The sequence below is a fragment of the Vespa mandarinia genome, chromosome 5 (genome assembly GCF_050613455.1).
Source record: "Vespa mandarinia isolate Hongniang chromosome 5, ASM5061345v1, whole genome shotgun sequence".
Taxonomy (NCBI): Eukaryota; Metazoa; Arthropoda; class Insecta; order Hymenoptera; family Vespidae; genus Vespa; species Vespa mandarinia.
In genome coordinates, this window is record NC_140814.1 from 4,065,001 (window position 1) to 4,077,500 (window position 12,500).

The window sequence follows — 12,500 nt, forward strand, 5'->3', positions numbered from 1 at the left end:
CGCCTATGCAGATGGTCTAAGTATTTCTTTTCTTCCTTTTTTTTTTTTTATTCCTTTCTTTTTTCCTTTTCTTTTTTGCTTTTTTTGAAACATACTCTTTCCCTCATTGCACAACAGTCAAGCATTTTCCATAGAAACTTTGAGAACTCGCATCTTTTCTGTAGAACTAATGCTACGTATCCTCAAAACTCTCTTTCTCTCTCTCTCTCTCTCTCTCTCTCTCTTTCCTTCTCCTTTTCCTTTACATGAAGAAAGCATTCCGATAAATCAAAATGGGACATAAATTCTGACAGTGGAAAAAAGCATTTGTTACGGAGGATAAGGGACAAACGAGAGAAAGAGAGAGAGGAAGAGAGAGAGAGAGACAGAGACAGAGAGAGAGAGAGAGAGAGAGAGAGAGAGAAACTCATGTAAGGGCAGAAGCATTTCGAGATTCACCTCGAACGTTTCATCGTGTTTCATCGATATATCGATACATCGAACGATTCTCCGATCCACCTACTAAGTAGTTATAAATGCACGTGCGTTCATACACGCGTGCACGTATACACGCGAGCGCGGATGCACGCACGATAGCACGCACGCACGAACATACAGTCATAGATAGCAATCCGATGCGAAGGAAGGAAGAAACGGGAGTATGAGAGGAAAAGGGGGATGGTACTCATAGGAGGGATGATCGAAGTGGAATTAGAATGCGCTGCAAGGCTCATCGAGCGATTCGACGTGTACGCTTCGAGCATATATTGATCGTCGTAACGTCGGCCGCGAAATTAGAACGGGATGGCAGGAAATTAGAAGTATCGTAATAAAAATTATATATCTGTCGTTCTCTAATGTTAAAGAAACGTGACGTTTTTCTCAAAGAATAAAATGTCACGTTAAATGAGAGAGAGAGAGAGAGAGAGAGAAAGATGATGGATGCAAAGATGATCAAAAAAAAAGAAAAAAAAAAAGAAAAAATAAAAAAGAAAATAACCAAAGAAAAGGCATTAATCCCTTTAACGTATGATTTATTTCCACTAGAAATAGAAAAAAATCTACATTGTCATAATGTATATCTGTATAAACTTTTGAAAATGAATAACTAAAAAGTTACATATATATATATAGATATATATAGATATATGTTACATTAATAAAACATCTGTAGTAGGTAGTTATACGTTACAATTTTTTGGGCGATTTTATGCTTTTTAAAGATTAACTTTCGTGTTTGCTGAAAATTCTGAAAATACTGGAAAAAAGAAAAAAAAGAAAAAAAATAAAAAGGGAAAACAGAAAAAAAGAAGAAAAAAAGACAAGCCGAAAATGTTCTCGACACGAAAGAACGACGTTTTTCGAATTACCATCTTTTTCTTTCTCCCTTCTTCTATCATCTCTTTCTTTTCTTCTCTTTTTCTCTTTTTACATAGAATATAAAAAAAAGTATCATAAAATTTCGCGGTCGGAAAAATATTCGTGTATCACTAATCGCTATATGTATATACGTACGTTATATCTCTGTTCAAGAAGGAACAACCTGCGTTATAACCATCCCCCTCCCCCCCTGGTCCCATTCTATAACCTCTCGCCTCTCACCTCCGCTCCTATCCCGATCCCTACCATTCCCCACCCCACCCCTTTGCCCTCATACGAGCGTCGAATTTTGTTCGTCGAAATCGCGTAAGCGAGAGAATAAATTTGCAGTTTGATGAGATAGGTAGGTAGAAAGAGAGAAAGAGATAGGAGGAGGAGGAGGAGGAAGAGGAGGAGGAGGAGGGTGGGGGCGGACAAGGAGGGGCGTAACGCGTCACGGTTTTACCGGCTTTTCGCGTTCGAAAATTCGCTTCGTACTTGCGGGAACGAAATTGCTAACGGCGCGTGATAATCGATGTCATCGGTTTACCGGCATTTCGCGGCTCGAAAATCGACCGAACGAGGTCGGAGTAACGACTAGGATACGTTCGGTGTCGTTCCTAAGCGGGTTTCCTTTCTTAACGATGCCAAGAAGTCGTTCCATCCCAAGGATATTTTTATCGATAACGATTTCACAATTTCTTTTATCTCTCTTTCTCTTTGTCCCTCTCACTCTCTCTCTCTGTCTCTCTTTCACTCTCTCTCTCTCTCTCTCTCTGTCCCTCTTTCTAAGCACGTTCTCGTCCTGCAATTTTATATTCCATGCTGGAAAAGACGTTTTACTTTATAAAAAAAAAAAAAAAGGGAAAAGAAAAGAGAGAAGAAAGAAAGGAAGGTAAAAAAGAAAAAAGAAAGAAAAAAGAAAAGAAAAGAAAAGAAAAGAAAAGAAAAGAAAAGGAAAGAAGCGTATAAGTACATAATCCCTCATCTTTCTCGTTCGATCTTTACGTTTATTAGAATTATAATAGACCTTAGAATTAATTATAAACGATCGATTTACGATTAGAGAAGACGTAAGATATCTATAAGTTTGGAATTTAAGAAGTAAACTAAATGCGGATTATGAACTGTTCGCGATCGAACGATCGATCGATCGAATCGTTTATCTTCTAGGATAAAGATCGAGCTAAAATATTATTCTCGTTCCGATGTCTTGGTTACGGGATAAAAGCGAAGATACGATGGCGATGCTGGCCAGAGAGAAGGGTAGTAGTATAGAAAGAGGAGATGGAAGTAGAGGTGGTGGTGGGGGAAAGGGGATATAACGAGTCACGTCCATTCCAGACGAGGGCAATGGCACTGCCATTGGCGCCCGAGGCTTCTGGAAACGCGTGTGTCCACCCTCGCTATCCACCCTCTTCTCTCTCTCTCTCTCTCTCTCTCTTTATCGTGCTCTCATTTCTCTCCTCTATTTTCGTCGTTCTCTCTCTCTCTCTCTCTCTCTCTCTCTCTCTCGCGTGCCCTTTTTACCCCAGCATCCCCCTTTTTCGAGCGTCACGCAGCGGTAATGATAGCCAGCGCATTATGTTTTACGTGGGAGTGGCAACAGCCGTGACCGAAATGTCCCCGTCGCTCTGTCCACTGATGGTAATTGCATTTTACTTTTCCTGGGAGATCTGCGTTTTGGTAAACATACGTCCAACCACTACTAGCATTGTCCAGCATCACTGATGGCATCGACATCGCCACTAACGCGTAGGCGTCATCGTGCAAATTCGTATGAACGGACGAACGAACGAATGTGAACGAATGTGAACGAACGAACGACGTGTACACTTGGTTGATTTATACTTGCACGTTTCATACATATATCTATGCGTACGTATAAGTCCTGTAAAACCTCTATCAACAATGTCCACCACGAATATTTGGATAATGGAATAGACCGATCTCTTCCAATGATATATATCCTAATGTAGAACGCAACTATATTCATATATACTATTTCTTTCGTAGGTAACTATCTCTCTCTCTCTCTCTCTCTCTCTCTCTCTCTCTCTCTCTGGCACTTCTTTTGGATCGGTCGTTTTAGAAAAATTTTTTTATTAAGACAGAATTTCTCAACGTAACACGAATCTCAACGAATTTGTGAGAGATAGAGGAACGGGAAATTTCGATTCGGTAATCCTCAGTAGCATCACCACCACCATCACCACCACTATCACCATCACTATCACCACCCATCACCTCCACTACCACTAGTAAAGCTTTCTCCCCGGAGCCATTCCTCCTCGCATTATTTTAGGAGGGTCGTTGACTCTTCTTCCTTCGTTCTTGGATCCCACGAGATCGAACGTGGGTGTCTAGATAAAAGCTTAGATATAGTTCGACATTCTTTAGTCCGTAAGTCTAACGAATGTGAAGTGGAGCGTGTGTGCTTGCTCTCTTTTCGATGTAGATATATATATATATATATATATATATATATATATATATATATACATACATATATAATATCGCGCGTATACGTGTATCTTACTGTGTGTGTGCACGTGCATGCGCCCACGCGCACGTGCGTGTGTATGTGAATATGTATGTACGTATATAGATACGTGAATATTTATTACGTTTGCGCGTTAAAATCTGGGTGATATCCCACGAGACGTCATTCGTGCGTTCACGTGTCAAGAGAAATATGCACGTGCCGTTTGCACGCATTTTCGAAAACATCCGCTCGTTTCTGCACGCGTGACCGTGTGCATAGAAATCAGATCAAAATGGTAAAAGTACTAAAGTTTCATAAATATTCACGCGTATGATTTGTAAGTTTCATATTGGATTAATTCATTAGTAAGAAATTTTTTATTACAGTGTAACGTCATTGGGATAATTATTTATCCGATAAATAATTGCCAAACGATTTGACTGAGGAATTCTGATTTAAAAAAAAAGAAAAAACAAAGTATCATTTTCGTTCGATTCGTTAATAATTACCTCAGTTGTAATAGTCATACCAAAAAGAAAAAAAATAACATATATATATATATATATATATATTTTATTTTTTTGTCGTTTTTTAAATTGTTTTTTTCTTTCTTCTTTTTTCTCGAATACAAAAGTTTAAAAAAACAAGATAGAGTTATTTATTATTGCTTATAATAACGAATATATATACGTACATACATTCATACATACATACATATATACATACATACATACATACATACATACATACATACACACATACATACATACATACATACATACATATATACATATATATGTATATATATATAGGTACGAAAAGAAAGCCATATGACAACGTGGTATAACCATTGGAGCGGGGGGAGAGGGCATTGAGAGGACAGACACCACCCAGTAGCGGTTTAACCAGCTGTGAAAATCGCTCGTTACCAAGTTTCGTTGGGCTCTTCGAAAATCTCGTTACAGGGATGATACCCAGTTCCCTTCTTTACCCCCATGGGAATATGGTGACCTTCTCGTAAAGTGAATCTACAGTCTCACGAACGCCATCGTTATCCACATCCCGTTTCTCGCGGGATAGGTGTACCTTGATGAAATTGCGAAAAGAGATGCCCACTCGTACGTTTCCATTAAAATCCAGACGAGTATTCGTTGCTCTCTAAAATAAATCGGCGGACGGTCACGCATCCGCGAAAATTTTTACTGAATTTTTTCCTTTCTTTTTCTTTCCTTTTCTTTTCTTTTCTTTTCTTTTCTTTTTTTTTTGTTTTCTTTTTTTCTCCCTATCATTCAGCCGTTCCCATTTAATTCATTTGAATTCTACATCGTTTCGAAAAAAAAAAAAGAAAAAAAAAAAGATATGAAGTAGGAAAGAACGAACGAATCGTTCGTTCAAGGTAAACATCGCGATTTCTATGATTATATATATATAGATTTTTTATTTTTTAATTCTAACATTTTTATTGACGATCGAGACGATAAACGAAATTAATTCTCATTTCTTTTGTTCGATCGACAAGTCATTGTGATAATTATAAAAAAAAAGAACATAGCGATCATTCTGACGTATTAATTGTGACATTTATGAAAAAAGAAAAGATATATGAAAAAAAAAAGAAAAAAAAATCAAATAGATATATAGATAAACATAATAAATATAAACATAATTCTATTATATTCTACGAATAAATAGAATATAGATGAACGATGATTAAATTAATCCTCCTTTAATAGATCTTCGTCATTTCTATTCGTACAAATTAATTCGATAAATAATTAATAATATATTCGAAAAGAAATCGACGTGCATTTACATAAGTACGTGAAATTAGTGGGACGGGATTAGGAGTAGGAGGAGGAGAATAGAAATGGGGGTGTAGAAATCAGTGCTTTAAATTACAAGGAAAAGCTTGTGGATTTCGTTCAACGTTGGTGTCCTTTCTTCGGGCTTCATAAATCACAAGGTCCTTGATCCAAGGACCGCGGGCAAGTCCGCCCGGAAGTAACTCCGGAAAGATATCTAGCCGTGCCATCGTTCATTTCCGGACAGCCTCCACTTGCAGCCGGCACTTTCCTCTTGCGCCAGCTTTTACCTCGGAGCTTGCTTTCGACGTGGAATACACACACACATACATATATATATATATATATATATATATATATATATATATATTACGTATATACGTAAGAGCTTCTCGTACTTGCTCGCGCTTGCGTATTATATATTTGTATATATATGTATATATGTATGTATATATGTATGTACATACACGTACGTGAGCGAAATTCGGTCCGTACGTTCGCATATACACGGTGGCGCGTTTTACGATAAAAATAGATCTGTGCTCAAAGTAAACTACGAAATATTGTACCCGGATTTAGGTGCTCCTCTCTCTCTCTCTCTCTCTCTCTCTCTCTCTCTCTCTCTCTCTCTCTCTCTCTCTTTCTCTCTCTCTCTTTGTTTCTCTCTCTCTCACTGTCTGGTCATCATCTTTTATTTCTTGAAGCTTCATTTAAAAATTAATCGATTTCGTTAAACATAGTGGATAGAAAATGAAAAAAAAGAAAAAGAAAAAAAAAGTGAAAAAGAATGGGGAAAGAAAGAAAGAAAAGGTATGACAAAGTTTTATATATATATATATTTTTTTTTTGTTTTTTTTTATTTCGTTATTAGCTAATTTTTCTTATTTACAATTATTTACAATACAAATTTACAAGGAAATAAAGAAATGAAAATATTGTATAGAAAATATCTAGATAGATAAATAAAAATACGTATACGGAATGGTTTGCATCTTGTTATACGTATCTACGTGTAGAAACGGAATGTAGAAACAATGATTGTTTATCGCGTTAAAATGAATTTGTTTCGTCGTAATTTGAAACCAACGAATCACTGATTACCGTCATCCAATTTATCATTATCGACAGTACTGGAAACATATCGAACATCAATCTTCCAATTTACATTATATCATAATATGTACATATCTCGGTGTATCAATTAATCATTTTTCCCTTTCTCTCTCTCTCTCTCTCTCTCTCTCTCTCTCAGTTTTTTTTCTTTCTTTTTTTTTTTTTTTTAATTCATTTCGACTCTCTTAGAAACTCTTTCAAATCTCGAGTCCTCGGACCGACAGCTAAAAGTCAACTGAACCAGAAGGAACTTTTCTCTTTTTCATTTTTTTCTATTTCTTTCTTTTTTTTTTTTTTTTTTTTTTTTTTTTTTCCTTTTTTGACTTTTTGTTTCTTTTTCCTTTTTCTAAAAGATGAAGGCGTAATACTATGTCAGATGGAAGGGTATCGTCTACTTCGTTCAAGTTGCTCCAGCAATGCGGCAGAAGAAGAAGCCGAACGAAAGGCGAACCAGATTTCATCGACGTAATCGTCGTCGCTCTTTCAAAGGCGAGCCGTGATTAAAACTAACCCCTTTGCTAGAAAAGCTCCAACGATCGATCGCGCCTTCTTAACACGTAAGGACGTTTCTTTCGCGTTTATTTTTGTTTTTTGTTTTTTCTCCTTTTCTTTTCTCTCCTTCCTCTTTCCTCCTTTTTTTCATCTTCTTTCCTTTTCTTTTTTTCTTTATTTTTTTGTTTTTGCACGAAACAAATTTGCACGACATTTCTTCTTTTCGGGAGTGTGCTCACTATGTATACAGTTTGGTGGTGTTTCATAACGCGTGAACGTTATGAAACTTCACCGGCGGATTCATCGCACTAAAATAAGAAAAAAAAAAAAAAGAAAAAGAAAAAAACGTTCGTACAAAAATATACTCGATATGAGCTTGTTTCCAAGATATCTATCTATGTATGTATGTATATATGTATGTATGTATGTATGTATGTATGTATGTATGTATATGTATATATGTATGTATGTATGTATGTAGGAGACATGATGCAATCCAACCGATTTAGAAACATAAGAAGAAAATATTTACACAATAGAGAGCGTTATAAAGATTTTTATAAGATCGTATAATTCATCAAAATTGTTATTTACGAAAACGATTTTGAAGGGGAAAAAATAGGCCTATCAAAAGAATCGTTTCGAATATCGAAATTATCGGCTGTATCTTGGAAAAAAGAAGAAAAAGGTCATATCGGGCGTATATGCATTTTGCAGGAATTTCTTTTTCTTTTCCTTTTTTTTTTTTTTTTACTTCAATGACGCTAAATTCTAAAATTTATAATATAAATATTCTGAAAAATTCTAATTACTAATTCAAAAATTACTCGACGATGGATTGATAATTATAAAGAAAAGAAAAGAAAAAAAAAAAACAGAAAAAGAAATTAATGAAATTATAGAATATATAATTTTGTCGAATAAATAATTAACTAAATGTCGAATAATAAAAATCTAGATCATGTAAATCAAAATCGTATTAAATCGTTCATTCTTAGAGAAAGATACTAGAAGGACACTTTATCTATTGTAAACATTAATAAACCGATGACCTATACGTTGTGTAAAAAATCGAGGCTTCTTACATATATATATATGTATATATATATATATATATATATATATATATATATATATGACCTTACCCTTCAATTTAAAATAGTATACCTCGAGACTTGTTAGATGTCATAAGCATTTATTGTTTACACGTCTCTAGACGATTTACTATGTATTTACTTATGTTTCGTCGAGTACTCGAGGTTATCTTAACCATTCGTTACGTTATCTCGTCGAGAAGTAAAATATTAGCGCTGTTCTCACGTTTAGATTTTCATAAGAGTGAATGAGAGAAAAATAGAGAGAAAAGCATAGAAGGATCATAAAGTGCGTTGTCCTAATTTAGATTTCTTTATTCTTTTCTTCTTTTTTTTTTTTTTTCCTTTGAAAGAGAGTGAAAACGTATCATCGTCATTCCTATAAATCGTCGTTTAATAGTATTTAATTTTTCTATGATTGAAAATCGTATATTTCTATTTTCTAGCAAGATAAATAATAACATAGAAATTAAAAGAAAAAAAAGAATGATTTAAAAGAAAATATGAGTGGTTTAAAAGGTCTAGAGAAAGAGAGAGAAAGAGAGAGAAAGAGAGAGAGAGAGAGAGAGAGAGAGAGAGAGAGGGAATGGAGTGAGGGTGCAGCAATCTGCAGATACCTCGACTCTACCTGATTACGTTGCTAGTTCTCTAATTACAGAGAAACCTACAACGATACTCGTCTCGACCCCGTTCGGTAACGTTCGTGTAACCTTCCGAACACGAGACTTATTCCGGAAGACGTAGAGAAAATGGAAGAGTTTTAGAGGATGGATAAGTAACAAAGTACGAGGAATTTTTGGCTTCTCAAATATTCTATGATCTTCTTAGAAAACGAGATCCGTTCACGTAAGTATTTAATTCTTATCTCTCTCTTTCTTCCTTCCTTTTAGATCCATCAAATATTTTATTCGGCGGTGGAATTATTTTTCTTTCATTTCTTCTTTTTTTTTTTTTCTTTTTTTTTCCCTTTTTTCTTCTCATCATTCATTATACAAATAAAATAGGATCACGAACTTACAATCGATTCGTAAAACATTTTTTTCGACAATAACAAATACTTTTCATTGTTTTATATATCACGTAAAATATATATAATTATAAATGTAAATATTTATATAATTATACGTAAATATGCTTACGTATGTAATATACGAAACGGCAAGGATATACATATATAACATTTCTCGTATGATAAACAAAACCTTAAAACATTGGAAGATGATCGTTCGTAATTGGTATGACAAAAATAATAGGAAATATTCCTTCGTTTCTTTGTTTAGTATGAGACAAAATGTACGTAACATGTATATATATATATATATATATATATATATATATATATATATATATATATATATATATAGTACGTATTAAACATACACGTGGAACGGAGCTGTAGCAGGTGTTACACGAAATACGATAAGTTCCAACGAATTTCGAAATTCTAAGAAAATCCTTAGGAAAAGGTACTATAATTTATGCCGTCTAAGTTAAAGCGTCACGAAATTTCTAATCAAATATTAACCAAGGAAATCTACTGGACCTGGAAGATACGAAAATTAGACTCGTTTATTTTAAATACCGTTATAATCGAGAGATCGAGAAATAAGAGAAAAAGAGGAAGAAGGAAAGAGAAAGAGAGAGAGAGAGAGAGAGAGAGAGAGAGAGAAAGAGAAAGAGAGAGAGAAAGAGAGGATGTATCCCCAAGGCAAATAGAGTCTCTTCTTCCTCATCCGCCTGGTTTCATGCCTTCTCTCTAGTTTCTATTTTCCCTAGGGAAAAGACGACGGTAGGCAGAGCATCTTGCAGCCAGGAAATTGCGACTAAGAGATAACTTCTCCCTCTCTTTTTCTCTTTTTATCTCTCTCTCTCTCTCTTTCTCTCTCTCTCTCTTTCTCTCTCTCTCTCTTTCTCTCTCTTACGTACACACACACACACACACACACATATTCATTTTATATCTTTATTCCATCCTCATATAACGTTCGATAATTTTTATAATTTTGAAAAAAGTTTAAGATTCGTCTACGTACAATATAATTATATTTAATATAAATTCTGATCCAAAATATTTTCAAAATTTTAAAAAATTTTATTAATTAACATTAGTTTCCATTAGTTCGGTACAATACAATTATATTTTTTATACGCGTTCTAAATTTAATTCATTTAAATTTATATATTTTCTAATTTTTAAGTTATCCATGAGAAGAAAGAAAAAGAAAAAGAAAAAGAAATTTCGTTCAAATATAAAAATTATATTCCATTTTAATATACATCCTGATCTAAGATTTAATCATTTTCTAATCTCAAAGTGATGTACAATGAATGGATTCATTTGAGATTATAACCAATTATTTATCTTATATATCAACATTTCAATCTCTAGAATTTAATTATTATCTAATTTTTAAATCGCAAAGATATCAGATTGATCCAAAATATAAAATACATTGTATAATATACATATATATATATATATATATATATATATATATATATATATATAAATATATTTTTATATTTATGTCATAGCAAACATCTCGATTACGTATAAAAAAAAAAGATCTTATTTTACTACACTCCATTCTACTATCATTCTCGATCTACTTTACATTTAAAGATTATAAGAAATGTAAAAATGCTATCTATATAAGATAGAGGACGAGTTCAAGATGTCGTAATATTAGTCACGCTATTATTTAAGACACCTGATAGGAAATTACATCGTAGAACGAAAGATGAAGTAACTCGTGTATTCTCGTACGAAAAATGCTACCACCTCTAAACCAGTATCAAAGTATGTATAGGGTGCACACGTGAACCCAAGGGATACGCTCATTCCCAACATTCCCTTTACTCCTTCCCCCTAACCCCTTGGTGGCATTCAAGTGGAATCAGGGATGGAGTTGGTTGTAGGGATGACTTGTGGTAGGGATAAATCTGTGGTGCTTCGCGTTAACCCCCACGACGAAGTCACTGCAATCACTCCTACCAACCCTTTCAACATGGCTCTTGTGGGACAATTTTTCTTCTTTTTCTTTTTCTTTTTCTTTTTTCCTTTTCCTTTTCCTTTTCTTTTTCCTTTTCTTCTTCGTCTTCTTCTTCTTTTTCTTTTTCTATCTTTTACTATTTTTCTTTCGTTCACCTTTTCTCTCTCTCTCTCTCTCTCTCTCTCTCTCTCTCTCTCTCTCTCTCTCTCTCTCTCTTGCTCTTTCTCTCTATTTTATTCATTTATTTTTTGTTCCTTTTATTTCTTTTTCTTTATTATTTCTTTGTCTCCTCTTTTCTTTCATTAAATTTTTATTTTTTTTTTGTTTCCTTTTGTTTTGTTTTATTTATTTACTTATTTATTTTTTTTCCTTATTTATTTCTTTTTTAAGCATGCGCTTTCTCTTTTTTTTTCTTTTCTTCCTCTTCCTCTTCCTCTTCTCCTTCTTCTTCCTTTTTTTTTTTACTATTTTTCTTTCGTTCGCCTTCTCTCTCTCTCTCTCTCTTTCTCTCTCTTTCTCTTTTATTTAGTTATTTCTTATTTATTTCATTTTTTCTTTTATTTTATTTTTCGTTGTCTCTTTTTCTTCATTATTTTCTTTTTTTTTTTTTTATTTCATTTTATTTCGCTTTATTTATTTATTATTTTTTTTTTCTTTCATTTTCTTTTATTTTATTTCTCTTTTAAGCACGTGCTTTCTCCTTCCGACTTCTACTTGTATTTTTTTTCTTTTTCCTTTTTTTTTATCTTTTATTTTTTTTCTTTTTTTTATCAACCCGTTCGAACGAACACGTACTCCATTCAATATTTTTCGATTAACACGCTGAATGACACGTTACAAACAATGTTGACAAACAATTTTCTCGAGACTTTATTTATTTTTCATAATATTTGTTGTAAGATTTCTTTGGATAGCATTGCGAAGAGCGTATCGTATGCATTCTCATAAGAGTAATGCGGAGCAATGTAAAAAAAAAAAAAGAAAAAGAAAAAAGCAAGTATTACGATGAATATCATATCACATCTCTCGTGTATCCTACATCTACGAAAAATTAATGAGAGAGAGAGAGAGAGAGAGAGAGAGAGAGAGAGAGAGAGAAAGAAAGAATGAGAGAGAGAATCTGTCAGACGAGATAGATCGTTTGTTCTTTTTTTTCGTTTTCTTTTTTATTTTCCTTGGAAAA

The 12,500-nt window shown here is 33.7% G+C and overlaps 1 long non-coding RNA gene across 3 annotated transcripts in view; it reads left to right on the plus strand.

The window, feature by feature from the left end:
* Positions 1 to 12,500, plus strand: part of LOC118441885 (uncharacterized) — a 118,094-nt gene that overhangs the window by 100,089 nt on the left and 5,505 nt on the right. The window contains exon 2 of one of the 3 annotated variants that reach the window (XR_014982159.1): positions 7,092 to 7,295. The exons of the other annotated variants lie outside the window; for them this stretch is intronic. This is a non-coding gene — a long non-coding RNA (uncharacterized LOC118441885). The remainder of the gene's footprint in view (positions 1 to 7,091; positions 7,296 to 12,500) is intronic. 3 annotated transcript variants of the gene reach the window in all.